Here is a 12,693-nt window from a genome sequence, read left to right on the forward strand (position 1 = left end):
TGTTGATTTCTCCTTTTATGTCTGTTAACAATTGCCTTATGTATTGAGGTACTCCTATGTTGGGTGCATATATATTTATAATTGTTATATTCTCTTCTTGGATTGATCCCTTAAGCATTATGTAGTGTCCTTCTTTGTCTCTTGTAACAGTCTTTATTTTAGAATCAATTTTGTCTGAAAAAAGTATTGGTACTCCAGTTTTCTTTTGGTTTCCATTTGCATGGAATATCTTTTTCCATCCCCTTACTTTCAACCTACATGTGTCTCTAGCTCTGAAGTGGGGCTCTTGTAGACAGCATATATGTGGGTCTTGTTTTTGTATCCATTCAGCCAGTCTGTGTCTTTTGGTTGGAATGTTTAATCCATTTACATTTAAGGTAATTATTGATAGGTGTGTTCTTAGTCCCATTTTGTTTATTGTTTTGAGTTTGTTTCTGTAGGGTCTTTTTTTTTTCCTCTTTCTTCTTTTTGTTCTCTTTTCTTATAGTTTGATGACTAGAGAAGTTCCTTTAACATTTGTTGTAAAGCTGTTTTGGTGGTGCTGAAATCTTTTAGCTTTTGTTTATCTGTGAACCTTTTGATTTCTCCATCAAGTCTGAATAAGAGCCTTGCTGGATAGAGTATTCTTGGTTGTAAGTTTTTCCCTTTCATCACTATGAATATATCATACCACTCCCTTCTGGCTTGCAGAGTTTCTGCTAAAAAATCAGCTGATAACTTTATGGGAGTTCCCTTGTATACTATTCATTGCTTTTCTCTTGTTGATTTTAATATTCTCTCCTTATACTTAATTTTTGTCAATTTGATTACTATGTGCCTTGGTATATTCCTCTTTGAATTGATCCTGTGTGGGACTCACTGAGCTTCATGGACTTGGGTGACTGTTTTCTTTCCCAAGTTAGGGAAGTTTTCAGTTAGTATCTCTTCAAAATTTTTCTCAGGTCCTTTCTCCCTCTATCTTCACTTTCTGGGAGCCCTGTAATGTGAATATTAGTGCACTTCATGTTGTCCCAGAGTTCTCTTAAACTATCCTCAATTCTTTTCATTATTTTTTCTTTTTTCTGTTCTGCAGTAGTGATTTCCACTAATCTGCCTTCTAGCTCACTAATCCATTCTTCTGCCTCATTTAGTCTATTCTAGGTTTCTTCTAGTGTGTTATTCATTCCAGTAATTTTATTCTTCAACTCTGTTTTGGTATTCTTTATATTTTCCAGCTCTGCTAAAAACTTCACTTTGTGCATCTATAATCCTCTTGAATTCTCTGAACATCTTCATTCTAAACTCTTTCTTAGATAAATTGCCTATCTCCTCATCACTTATTTCTTCTTCTGGGATTGTATCTTGTGCCTTGTCCTGGAAGATATTCCTCTGCCACCTCATCTTGTCTTTCTCTTTGTATTTTTAGGTAGGTTAGTCACATTTCTTGACCTTGGAGAGGTGGCCCTCTGTGAGAGATGTCCTATGCCTCCCAGCAGTACACTCCTCTCTTGTCACCCAAGGGCCAGGGTCTGGCTGGTCCCAGTGCAGAGTCTGGCCTATTTTGTGGATTCCTTCCATATGCTTTGGGAGTATTGTTTTCTTATTTCTAGTATCTGCACCCTGGTGAATGAGGCTGGACTAGAGGCATATGCAGGTTTCCTGGTAGGAGGAGTCAGTGTCTGCCCACTGCTGGGTGAAGCTTGGTCCTGGACCTCTGGGTGGGTAGGGCCCTGTCTAGAGGTGTTTGTGGCTCAGGAAGTCTGCTGATAGATGAGACTGTGTTCCCACCGAGTATGTTCAGCCTGAGGCTCCCCAGCCCTTAAGCCTACAGGCTATTGGGTAGGGCTGGGTCTTGGTGCTAATGATTCAATCAAGATGTCAGCCTCCAGGAAAGCTCATGTAGATGAACAGTCTTGGAATGTCCACCACCAGCTTTTATGTCCCCTGGGTGAGCTGCAGTCATCCCCTATCTCCCCAGGAGAACTTCTAAAACCAGCAGGCAGATCTGGCCAGGTCCCTATGCAGTCACTGTCTCTGCCCCTGACCCAGTGCATGTGAGATTCTGTGCATGCTTCCCAAGAGAGTTACATCTCTGTCTCCCCCAGTCCCTTGGGGCTCCTGAAGTAAAGCCCCACTGGCCTTCAAAACCAGATGTCCTGGGGTCTCCTTCCAATGCCTGAACCTTGGGCTGGGGAGCCTGACATGGGGCTCAGAACTCTTACTCCTTCCTGCTGTGGTTCCCTCTCTTTGTTTCCACTTGAAGCAGATCCTTTTTGCTGGGCTCTAGTCTTTCTTCTTGATGGCTGTTTAGCAGTCAGTTGTGGTTTTGTTGTAGCCTCAAGGAGAGGTGAGCGCATGGTCCTGCTACTCCACCATCTTGACTGATACTCTGGAGCTAAAATTTAAACCCAGGTTTGGCCTGAATCGGGAATTTTTTTTTTTTCAGTTATGTGTCTAGAGTGTCTTTTTGGAAGACAAACTTGTCTATAAATCAAACAGCTTGCTTAAAGGGGAAATCAACTTTGTTAACATATGTGCATATGGATTAAATGTGTAAAAATAGTAAGGATGGAGAAATAGCTATGCTTACGTTTTCCCAAGTGTTTTCATAAAAAACGTTTAACTCTTCAAAATCGTGGAAAGAAATATAGTGAAAAAGAAAATTCTTCAATCACAAATTATATTTGCTTTTATGCTGGAACTGCTCACATGGAGATGATTTTCCAGAGGAGGGAGCAAACAATAAATATGATATTTAAGTAAATTACGTAGTTTGTTAGAAGAAACTGAGGGTAAGGAAGAAAGAAAGAAAGAAAAAGAGCCGATGAGAACAATCTGGAACGTGGGAGTAGAGGGAAGGAAGGAGGTATTGGATCGGGGTAGAACCCATTGTTGGGTTGCCAGATTTATACAAAAACAAAAGGAAACCAGTTAAATCTGAATTTCAGATAAACACTAATAATTTTCTTCATGTCTGTGTGTTCCATGCAGTATTTGGGACGTAAGATGCTATTTATTGCTTATCTGAAATTAAAATTAAATTGATGTTGGGGTTTTTCTGGCTCCTCAACGTCACTGAGAGCGAGGTTTGAGCAAAGAGGTAAAGGGCGTGTGGGACGGTGGTCTGAAGAAGGGGGTCGAGGCCCCAGGATGGGAGGACGGTCCAGGCAGCAAGGAAGTCTGTCTGGGGTGGAGGAATAAAGGGGAGCCACTCCGGGAAGAAAGAGGGCAGGCGGGTCCTGTAGGGCCCTGTAGTGAACTAAGAATCCATAGTAGGGCTCTCAGCAAGGACGTGCTGGGAACTGACTCGGTTTTAAGGGACCACTCTGGCTGCGGTGTTGAAAGCCCAGAAGAAGGGGCAGGGGCGGAGGCAGGGAGGCCACAGGGGACTGGCAGTCTTCCTGGGAGGAGGGTGATGGTGGCTCAGACAGGGTGGGGTGTCGGTGAAAGGAAGAGAAATGGTTGGATTTTGAATGTATTTTGAAGAGACAACAGAATTTTGTTACAAGTTGAATATGGGGTATAAAAGTAAGCAGGAGTTAACGGTGGTTTTCGATCTGAGATCTGACGGCCTGGAAAGAAGGGAGTGACCATCGCCGAGATGGAAAAGATGAGGCTGGAACCGGGCAGAGGGAGCGCTCAGGAGTCTAGTTTCAGAAGTGCGGGGTCTGACGCACTCAGCGTGCTGGGCGGGGATTCAGGGATTCCAGCGCTCGCTGCGAAGAGGAGGCCTGTCTGGCAGGAGATGTAAATTTTGCGTTCCCTGTGATGTCCATTTAAATCAGCGTTCCCAAAGAGAAATGGCTGGTCACAATCCTCTTAAGGAAATTATCTCTCCTTCTTTCTAGTTTAAGTTATAAAATATATCTTTCTTTGAACCTGTTGCTTTGTTTAGTTTCCTATCACCTACCCCTCACTTTTGAAGAGTGGTGAAGTGGGGCAGATTTCAAACATTTCTTCACTTTTTTATCCTCCTGAAATCCAGGAAAGGAGGGAGAGTCATTTTTCCTACACAGTGCCCCTTCTAGTGAGATTTTTCTTAAATTTGTCTTTAAGGTTCCTTCCTATCCTGAGTAATCTTGTTCTTTTTAAATTTGACTTTTGGCCTTTTCTGAATCAAGATGTGAATAGGATTTCATGTTACACAAGCGTCCAGGCTGAGGCTTGCTGCATTCTGAGTTCATATGGATATGCAGCAGTTCCTAATGAGGGGAAGGTGGTAGCAACGTCTGAAAAACATTTTGAACCTAACATATCTAAGGTCTCTAGATTTCAAGGCATTTTGAACCTAACATATCTAAGGTCTCTAGATTTCAAGGACCTAAAAGCTGGGGCTAGATTAGAAAGGATAAGGTCTAAAAGAAGACATTGTATTTGAATTTACTCAGAAGAGAGATTCTGATTTTTTAAAAATAGTTTTTAAAAAGGTTTCTACAGTGTCAAATAATTTTAAGTTACATGAAACTTCGTTAAATTGCTCCAAAAGCTTTGGATTAGGAATGAAATAATTTGGTGTTTGACTGATGAACAAGAGTTGAAATATTGAGTGATGCCTAATTTCTATTATATTTCCCATTTGAAGTTTCAGATTTGTAATTATTTTTACTGAGAGCAAGAAATTATCAGGAAGACTTAGTGGGGGAATGGTACCTCCCAGTGTAGGTCTTCTCTCAATGTTGCTGATGGCTAGCATAGTCAGATGGAAATGTGAAAAACAAACTAGTTGATCAGTTTATTTAACCCAGGGATTTTCATTTTAATTTCCGATTTACATCACTGGCTGTTTATCCCTGAACTTTACACAATGCTTGTCCTCTATTTGGCTTATTCTTTTTTTTTTTTCTTCAGTTAAACGTAGAGAACACTTGGCTTGTGAATGCTCAGTGTTTTAAATTGAACTTAGTTAGTTTAAGCCAGTCATGGAAATGTAATTCCTTTCACCGTTGATTGGTTTAGGAAGGCACATGTGATACAGTTCTGGCCAATGAAATTAAGAGGATGTCTCATTAAAAAAAGAGACACCTGAGAAGAAATGCTGCCACTTCTGCTGTCCTGTATTGTTTTATGTGGCTGTGACACCTGGAGGTGTGGCAGCTGCCCTGCCACCATGAAGGCTTATAGGTGGCAGAGCAGAAAGATGGGAAGAACCTGGGTCTTTAATTCACTAGTTTAGTAACATGGTCACTAATCAACCTTGGACTTCTCTTTATGTGTAATAATAAACCCCGTCATTGTTTAAGCCAGTTGAGTAGGCATTTTCTCTAATTTGTATTCAAAAGCAGTGTAATAGATACACGCACCCCAGTGGTTAGCTTTTCTGGATATTTTTATTCCTAGTTTCTCTTGAGCATTAGTTATGCTTCTTGGGCATTTCCAGATGCCCTTAGTTTTCTTGAAAAGAAGTAACTAGGGCTATTGTCAATGCTGTGGATATGTCAATGCTTGATGCTTCTGAGGGCAACAATTCTATCTGTAATGTGTATCAGTGTATACCCAGCCCCTTTATAGTGCTGGTTATTTAATATATGTGGAATGAATAAATGAAGTTTCCATAATTCTGTTTTTATCATAATGGTACATTAGGCTGATAGCCTCGGGCAACAGACCAAGGTTAACAGAATGCCTTTTCAATTCCTTTTTTTCCAATTTTGTTTATAAAGGCAAATAACAGTCAGAAGCCATGACTTTTCAAACATCAGTTAGGTTTTTTACTCCAGATGAAGGCTGAAGTTCTTCAGAAACAGTGAATTTAAAAGCATACTTCCCATGCTATTAAGCCCTAAATGTTTAAATCAACTGAAACGATACAGGAAAGAAACAGAATTTACACAGTTAAAAATTGAACATACATTTTATGCTTGGTTAAATTTTCCTGTCTACCATTTTGAATATCTGGTTCTATCTGTATTAAATAACTGGTTAACTTGCATCCCTCTTTTAAAATTAAAGACCAGCAAATCTCTTGGGTAGATTGTTCTCCAAGATTGGAAGCTATGTGCTTGAAAGTCTGCGCACTCCAGAGGCTACCATACATAGTTCAGGGTACCAGCCAAGAATAAAAAGAGTAGAAACAGTTTAGACATCCCTCATTTGGGAAATGAACAAATCAACTCTAGCTTATTCATACATTTGAAACATTAAATAACAGTTAAAATAGGTAGATGTACATAAATGACTAAGGTTAAAACTTAAAAACTGTGTTCAGTGAAAAGTAGTACATTTTAAGTGAAAACAAAACAATACTAAAAAAAATTGCATGAAAATGATGCGTACTAACTTTAGGATTGGGGCTCCTTCTGAGAGAGAGAGGGAGGGAAAGAGATTGGTTTTCACTATGTCTATACTTGGACTGCTTCTTTAGAAGTAAAAATTTGAAGTAAATGTGGCAAATATTAACCCCGTTAGTGCTGGGTGATGGGAAATGGTTGTTTGATAATATCATTGTCTGTACTTTATGTTTGAAACAGCTTTTGAAAGTATGTTTTTTAAAAGGGGCACTAATTTCACAATTCTGGAATGGCAAAGATCTATTTTTAAATTAACTCCCCTCTTTTATGATAGTCTAAACTTGTATCAATATTCAAACTTTAGATTTTTTTTTTACTTTAATTGAAGTATAGTCAGTTTACAATGCTGTGTCAGTTTCTGGTGTACAGCACAGTGCTTCAGTCATACATGAATATGCGTATATTCATTTTCCAAACTTTTAATTTTAAGATAACTTGGAAAAATTGTCTATTTCCTAGTGATTTATAGCAGTGTGGATAAAGGTTATCCTAGAAAGGCCATTTAAAGACAAGAAAATAGTACTTGTAATAAATTTCTCAGACAGTTCCATGCTTACCAAGAACTGCAAGTTATTTAAAAAAGTAATTAAGAATATTTGAAGCATTTTGTCCTACAAGAATGGGTGGTTTGTGAAAGTCTCCCAGCTTGTTACACAGAGAAAGCTGTGTGCCAGCTACATAGATGTTTACTTTTTTAGAAAGCAGAAGCATGTGAATATTTTGCAATCCAGGGATTTTCTCATGGTTTTATTCGTTCATCTTGACTAAAGTTTCCTGGAGAAGGTGTGTGGGGAAGTGATCTTCTGTCTTTAAATTTATTGGAATCTTAAAAAAAAATGTTGGAAAGTGACTATATCTTGCCTGAATATATGATTTTTTTTTTACTTTGGTACTATTATAAAATTAATATTAGGCAGATGAATTTCATAAATCTCTTCAGAGTTTAAAACTATATCTTAACACAGTATACCAGGAAGACTACCATTTACCATATGGGTCCAATAATCTTAAAATTAAAATATGTATTTTGAGTCATTTTATGAATAATTTACAGAAGTACAAAGGGATAGCTTAATTAGAAACTCAAAAAGAGGTTAACCATAGTAAGCATGGTTTTTATTTCATATTTTTTGAAGGTTTTGAAGTTATATATATCTGAAGTGGGCAATGCTGGTTGAACATAACTAACTGCTCATTGCCTGCCAGGCATGAACCTGGAGTATATTTATGTTGTAAACAGTGACTCCCGATTTCAAATACATTTCTACTAGAGTCTGGCTTATTACTCTGGTTCTTTCTGCACTTGCATTACCAAAATGCAATACTTTGAAAAAACTTTTTTGGAAGAAGGATGGCAATTATTGGAAAACATTTCAATTTTTAGATTTGTAAGTATGAATTAGAATGGCAAGTCCAGTGATTTTTTTCATTTATACATCATTTGTTTACTTTCAATCACCTTTGTGTACAAAGCTGTCTTCAGCATTTTTCAACGTAGGAACTAAATTAAGTAAATTGTGGTGGTTAAACATCATAAAAGGTGAAAGAATACTGCCACACCATTTAGCAAAAATAGATGGTCCAGGCTCTTGTAGTAAAATATTGCATGATGAAGCCCTTCCTGTTAAGTAAGTGGATGAGAATGCCATATTTCCTTGTTGTCCTTAGAAATACATGGTTCACTCATCCATTCCTGAGTTGGAGAAAACTCATTTAGAATATGAACCCAAAGACTGTGGGCCTGAGATTTTGCCCACGTGATCAGTTTCATCAACATGATTAGGATCTAGAGTACTGTCCTCTGACTCTGCATTCACCTTCTCATCCTTTTCTTAATTGTGAAAATTCTTCTGTTAATGTTCTTCTACTTGCTATAATGGTCAAAGTGAAAAATCCTAAACTCTCAACTGTACTCGTTGGAAGCCTTTAAAAAAAGAAAAAAGATTCAAAAGATCATGTCTTTCCAGAATTTTATACTTTGTCGAAAGATGATGTAATACTGAGGGCAATGTGATGTGAAAACTAAAGATGATGTATTATTAGTGATCATTTATTAAAAAATAATTACCTTACATGGAAATAATTGATTTGTGATGATTAAATAATTCCTGAAATAATGAAATAGTAAAATATTTCAAAAGACATAGGAAAAAATGAAAATTAAATCACTGAGATCTCATAATGTATCACAGTTATAAAAGGGTCCAATGGACTCGCATGGGGATTGAAAGATATAATAAATTTTATTCTATTTTTAAAGAGTAAGTTTTCTCTTTATCTCTGGGAGAATATTAAGAAAAGCCAAAAGTCATGAAATATCCATCCTTATAAATATTTAGAATTGCTTTAAAAAAAAAAAACCACACTCAAACTAAAATTTTGTCCAGTGGACCCAGATGGTATCTCTAGGGTTAACAATCATAAAACATTTTCAGTTAAAGTTATGGGAAAAAGAAGTATTTCTTAAAGAACTAAAAACTTTGCAAAGGCCAAGTGTTGATCAGTCTAGGTCACAGGGGCAGAGTTCCCGGTTCATGTTTTCCTTGTGGGAAGTGCCCCTCTAACAAAGGGCTGGACAAGTGTGGCTATTTTTGTTCTCAGAGATCCTAACACTCAAGCCACAGATAATTGGTCCAGGGGTAGACAATTGACCCAAGTAGTGAATATGAATTCCTCTTTTACCAGATTTTGAATCAGAAGAAACAAACACAGGACACCAGAGTCAAAGGGCTAAGTCAGAGCCAACAGCACCACGGAGCCCAAAGTCTCAAGCAAAACCAAACTGCCAAGAGGCAGGAAAGACGACATCTTCAGAGAAGCTAAGGTACAGACGGAGCGAAGCAGATGTGCAGAATCCAGACAACTGGCCCAGTGCAGGCGAGGCTGACTGGCTGAACTGCCTACAGTTTGCATTGTTCACATTCTTGATAACAACACACTGTAAGTCAGAATCGGCTTTCTGTTTCTTAGAAACACGAAATCCCTAAAACAGAACTTAGTGCCAGGAATAGGATTGTGAGTAACTGGCTCTGAGTGTAAAGTATAGGACTAGCTGTGGAGTCAGGACAGAGAGATGGGGTAAAAGCAGGGGTGACAGAGGATTCCTGATTCCATGGAAAACGGGTGGCACACAGGTAAGAGATGCCAAAATAGCTAAACCACTGCCTGAAATCTCTCAGGCCAAACCACATGCCACTGAAGGCAAAGCTTCAGCTTTGAAAGTTATCAAATGTTGAAATGTAGGAATGTGTTAATTCCCTGTGGACATAATTAAAATTCAGTGGCAGTGAGTTTTCTATACCAGGTGTTCTGGCTGAAAGGAGATAGGGAAAAGCAGGAAGTTACATATCCATGTTTCATAAAGGGAATTCTTTTCTGCTGAGATTGTTGAAGATAAGGTCCAGATATTATTTATGAATTTGGAAAAGCTTAGGGCTCAGGAACCTAGCAATTAAAAGGACAACAGCTGGCAATAGTTAGAACAATTTGGGAAGCTTAGCCCTTTTCCACAGGATGAACATGCTTATCACCCCCACCCCCACCCAACCCCCAATTCCCAGCCGCTAGTAAAACACTTCCCTAGATTGGAATGTAACCTGTGGAGGGGAGGGATTTTTAAGAGCAGACTAGGGGAGAAGTGCTTCCTGTCCTGCAGTCCTCTTTCCAGTCACGTTTCCTCCTTTATTCTCTTCAGAACAGAGCCATTAAGAATAATGGGGTCTAAGAAGAGCTGAATAACAAAAATCCTGAAGGAATGGTCATTAGGTGGCCTGATGATTAAGGGAGCAAGCTGACCTCCCCAGACATTCCTGGCATCACCTTTTAGTCAGTGATGGACTCAAGAAAGATGATGATTGAAAGCCCACTAAAATTCTGGGTAGTTATCACCAGAAGAACCTTGGTCTTAAACAAGTACCTGTACCTACATACCAACATGGTGTTGAGTCCCGGCCTCTTCTGGAGGCTCCGACTCAAGTAGAAAACGATGCTGGCACCAGACAGTACTTACTGGAGACAGGAGGACTCTCTGATGTCCTTCAGAAGAGTAGGTTTGAAAGATAATGGAAAAAGAAAATCCTTCTAATGGCCAGATCCTAGGACTGTCCGACATGACATAGGAACTTATTCTACTGCTAAGAGTCAAGAAACAGACTCATGGCATTTATTTAGGGGGAGACCAGTGAGTGACCAGTGTATGATCCTGTTTTCTAGCTTTTTTCCCCACCTCTAAGTTGTCCTTCTGTTCTAATCGATCACTTTTGTTGACGTTTTTCTGATTGTGTTGCTGGTGTGATGGTAGTAAAATGTGCCAATAAACCCAGAGGAGGTCATTTCTGGCAGGATGGTGATAATAAGGACCAGATAGACTGAAGAGCAGGCATTTTTTGTTGTACTTATAATACTGGGTCACATTAAGCAAGATTAAATATGGCAGTAGTAGTTAGCCCACAACCAGTTCTTGGAAATGATTCCAAAGTCTCCATTGTTTACTAGGTGACCCCAATCTTCAAGGCTTCCACAAATGGTTGTGCAAGATTGTGTGTACAATGCATATTTCTATGAAGAGGTCCTGCCTCATCATCCTGACCACAACTGATTGAGACTCTGATGACACTGAGATTCAGCCTCTGAAGGACTTGAACTATGAGATACAAAGACAGGTAAGCCATGGTCAATGGAGTTGTCAGATTCCATAGAGCTGGGTTCAGAATGTGCGCCATGGAAGCTCAAAGGCATGAACAAGCCCAAGTGATGGAGGCAGGGCCAAATGTCACCCATGTGGGGAAGCAGGAATGAAGAAGCCTTCAGAGAAGTCAGTTCAGAGAGAGAAAATAAAGCAGATGCATACAGGATTATGTGTAAGAGAAAAAACGAGGAAGAGGAAGACAGAGGGAAAGAGACAGAGGGAGAGGAAAAGCAGAAAACGAGGTAGGAGACAGAGACATAATTAGAGCTAGAGGCAGCTAGGGACATAAAGGAAAAGATGAATTGCTGGTGACTTTCTGGATACCAAAATGTCTAGCTATACCTCCTGCGATTAGAGTCCAGATTTCTGGTGTTTTTCAACAACTCTCCTTTACAAGTTATTTTTGGGTAGGTTTCTGATTCTTTCAGCCAATTGTTGAGCCAAACATCTGCTCCTTGACTGTAGCTGCTTTAAAAAATTTTTATTGAAGTATATTGGATTTACAGTATTGTTTCAGGTGTACAACATAGTGATTCAGTATTTTTGCAGATTATATTCCATTATAGGTTATTATAACATAATGGGTCTAATTCCATTATGCAGTAAATCCTTATTGCTTATCTTATAGATAGTAGTTTGTATCTGTTAATCCCGTACCAGTAGTTTGTATCTGTCCCTCCCCAATTGCCTCTCACCTTTGATAACCACAAGTTTGTTTTCTTTGTCTGAGTCTGTTTTGCATATACATTCATTTGTGTTACTTTAGATTCCACATGTAAGTGATGTCATACAGAATTTGTCTTTCTCTGCCTGGCTTACCTTACTTCACTAAGCATAATATCCTCTAGGTCCACCCCCATTGCTACAAATGGCAGTTTTATCTTTTTTTTTTCTGGCGAAGTCAGTCTGTTGTGTGTATGTATTTACATACTGTACATACACACAATGGAATGTATATACATCTCACGTCTTCTTTATCCATTCATCTGTTAATGGGCACTTAGATTGCTTCCCTGTCTTGGCGTTTGTAAACAGTGCTGCTATGAACATCAGGATGAATCTCTTTTTAAATTAGTGTTTTTGTTTTTTCTGGATATACACCCAGGAGTGGAATTACTGAATTATATGGTAACTCTATCTTTAATATTTTTAAGGAAACTCCATAGTGGCTGCACTAATTTATAGTCCCACCAACGGTGTATGAGGGTTCCCTTTTCTCTGCATCCTCGCCAACATTTGTTATTTGTGTTCTTTTTGATGATGGCCATTCTGACAGGTGTGAGATGATATCTCATTGTGGTTCTGATTTGCATTTCTCTAATAATTAGTGATGTTGAACATCTTTTCATGTGCCTGTTGGCCATCTGCATTTCCTCTTTGGAGAAATGTCTATTCAGTTCTGCCCATTTTTTAATCAGGTTGTTTGTTTTTTTGATGTTGAGTTGTAAGAGCTGTTTGTCTATTTTGAATATTAACCCCTTGTCAGTCACATCATTTGTAAATATTTTCTCCCATTCCATAGGTTGTCTTTGTTTTGTTGGTTTCCTTTGCTTTGCAAAAGCTTTGAAATTTAATTAGGTCCTATTTATTTATTTTTGCTTTTCTTTTATCTTGGAGACTGATCCAAGAAAATATTGCCATGATTTATGTCAGAGTGCCTCACCTCTGTTCTTGGATTTTTATGATTCATGTCATACATTTAGGCCTTCTAACCATTTTGAGTTTTTGTATGTGGTGTTA

The 12,693-nt window shown here is 38.7% G+C and overlaps 1 long non-coding RNA gene across 5 annotated transcripts in view; it reads left to right on the forward strand.

Annotated features, from left to right (window-relative positions):
- LOC140696891 (uncharacterized) overlaps positions 1-12,693 on the forward strand; it is a 78,758-nt gene that overhangs the window by 58,109 nt on the left and 7,956 nt on the right. For all 5 annotated transcript variants that reach the window (XR_012073523.1, XR_012073522.1, XR_012073521.1 and 2 more), the window contains 2 exons: positions 8,952-9,090; positions 10,761-10,927. This is a non-coding gene — a long non-coding RNA (uncharacterized lncRNA). The remainder of the gene's footprint in view (positions 1-8,951; positions 9,091-10,760; positions 10,928-12,693) is intronic.

Source organism: Vicugna pacos, chromosome 6, assembly GCF_048564905.1.
Source record: "Vicugna pacos chromosome 6, VicPac4, whole genome shotgun sequence".
NCBI classification, from domain to species: domain Eukaryota; kingdom Metazoa; phylum Chordata; class Mammalia; order Artiodactyla; family Camelidae; genus Vicugna; species Vicugna pacos.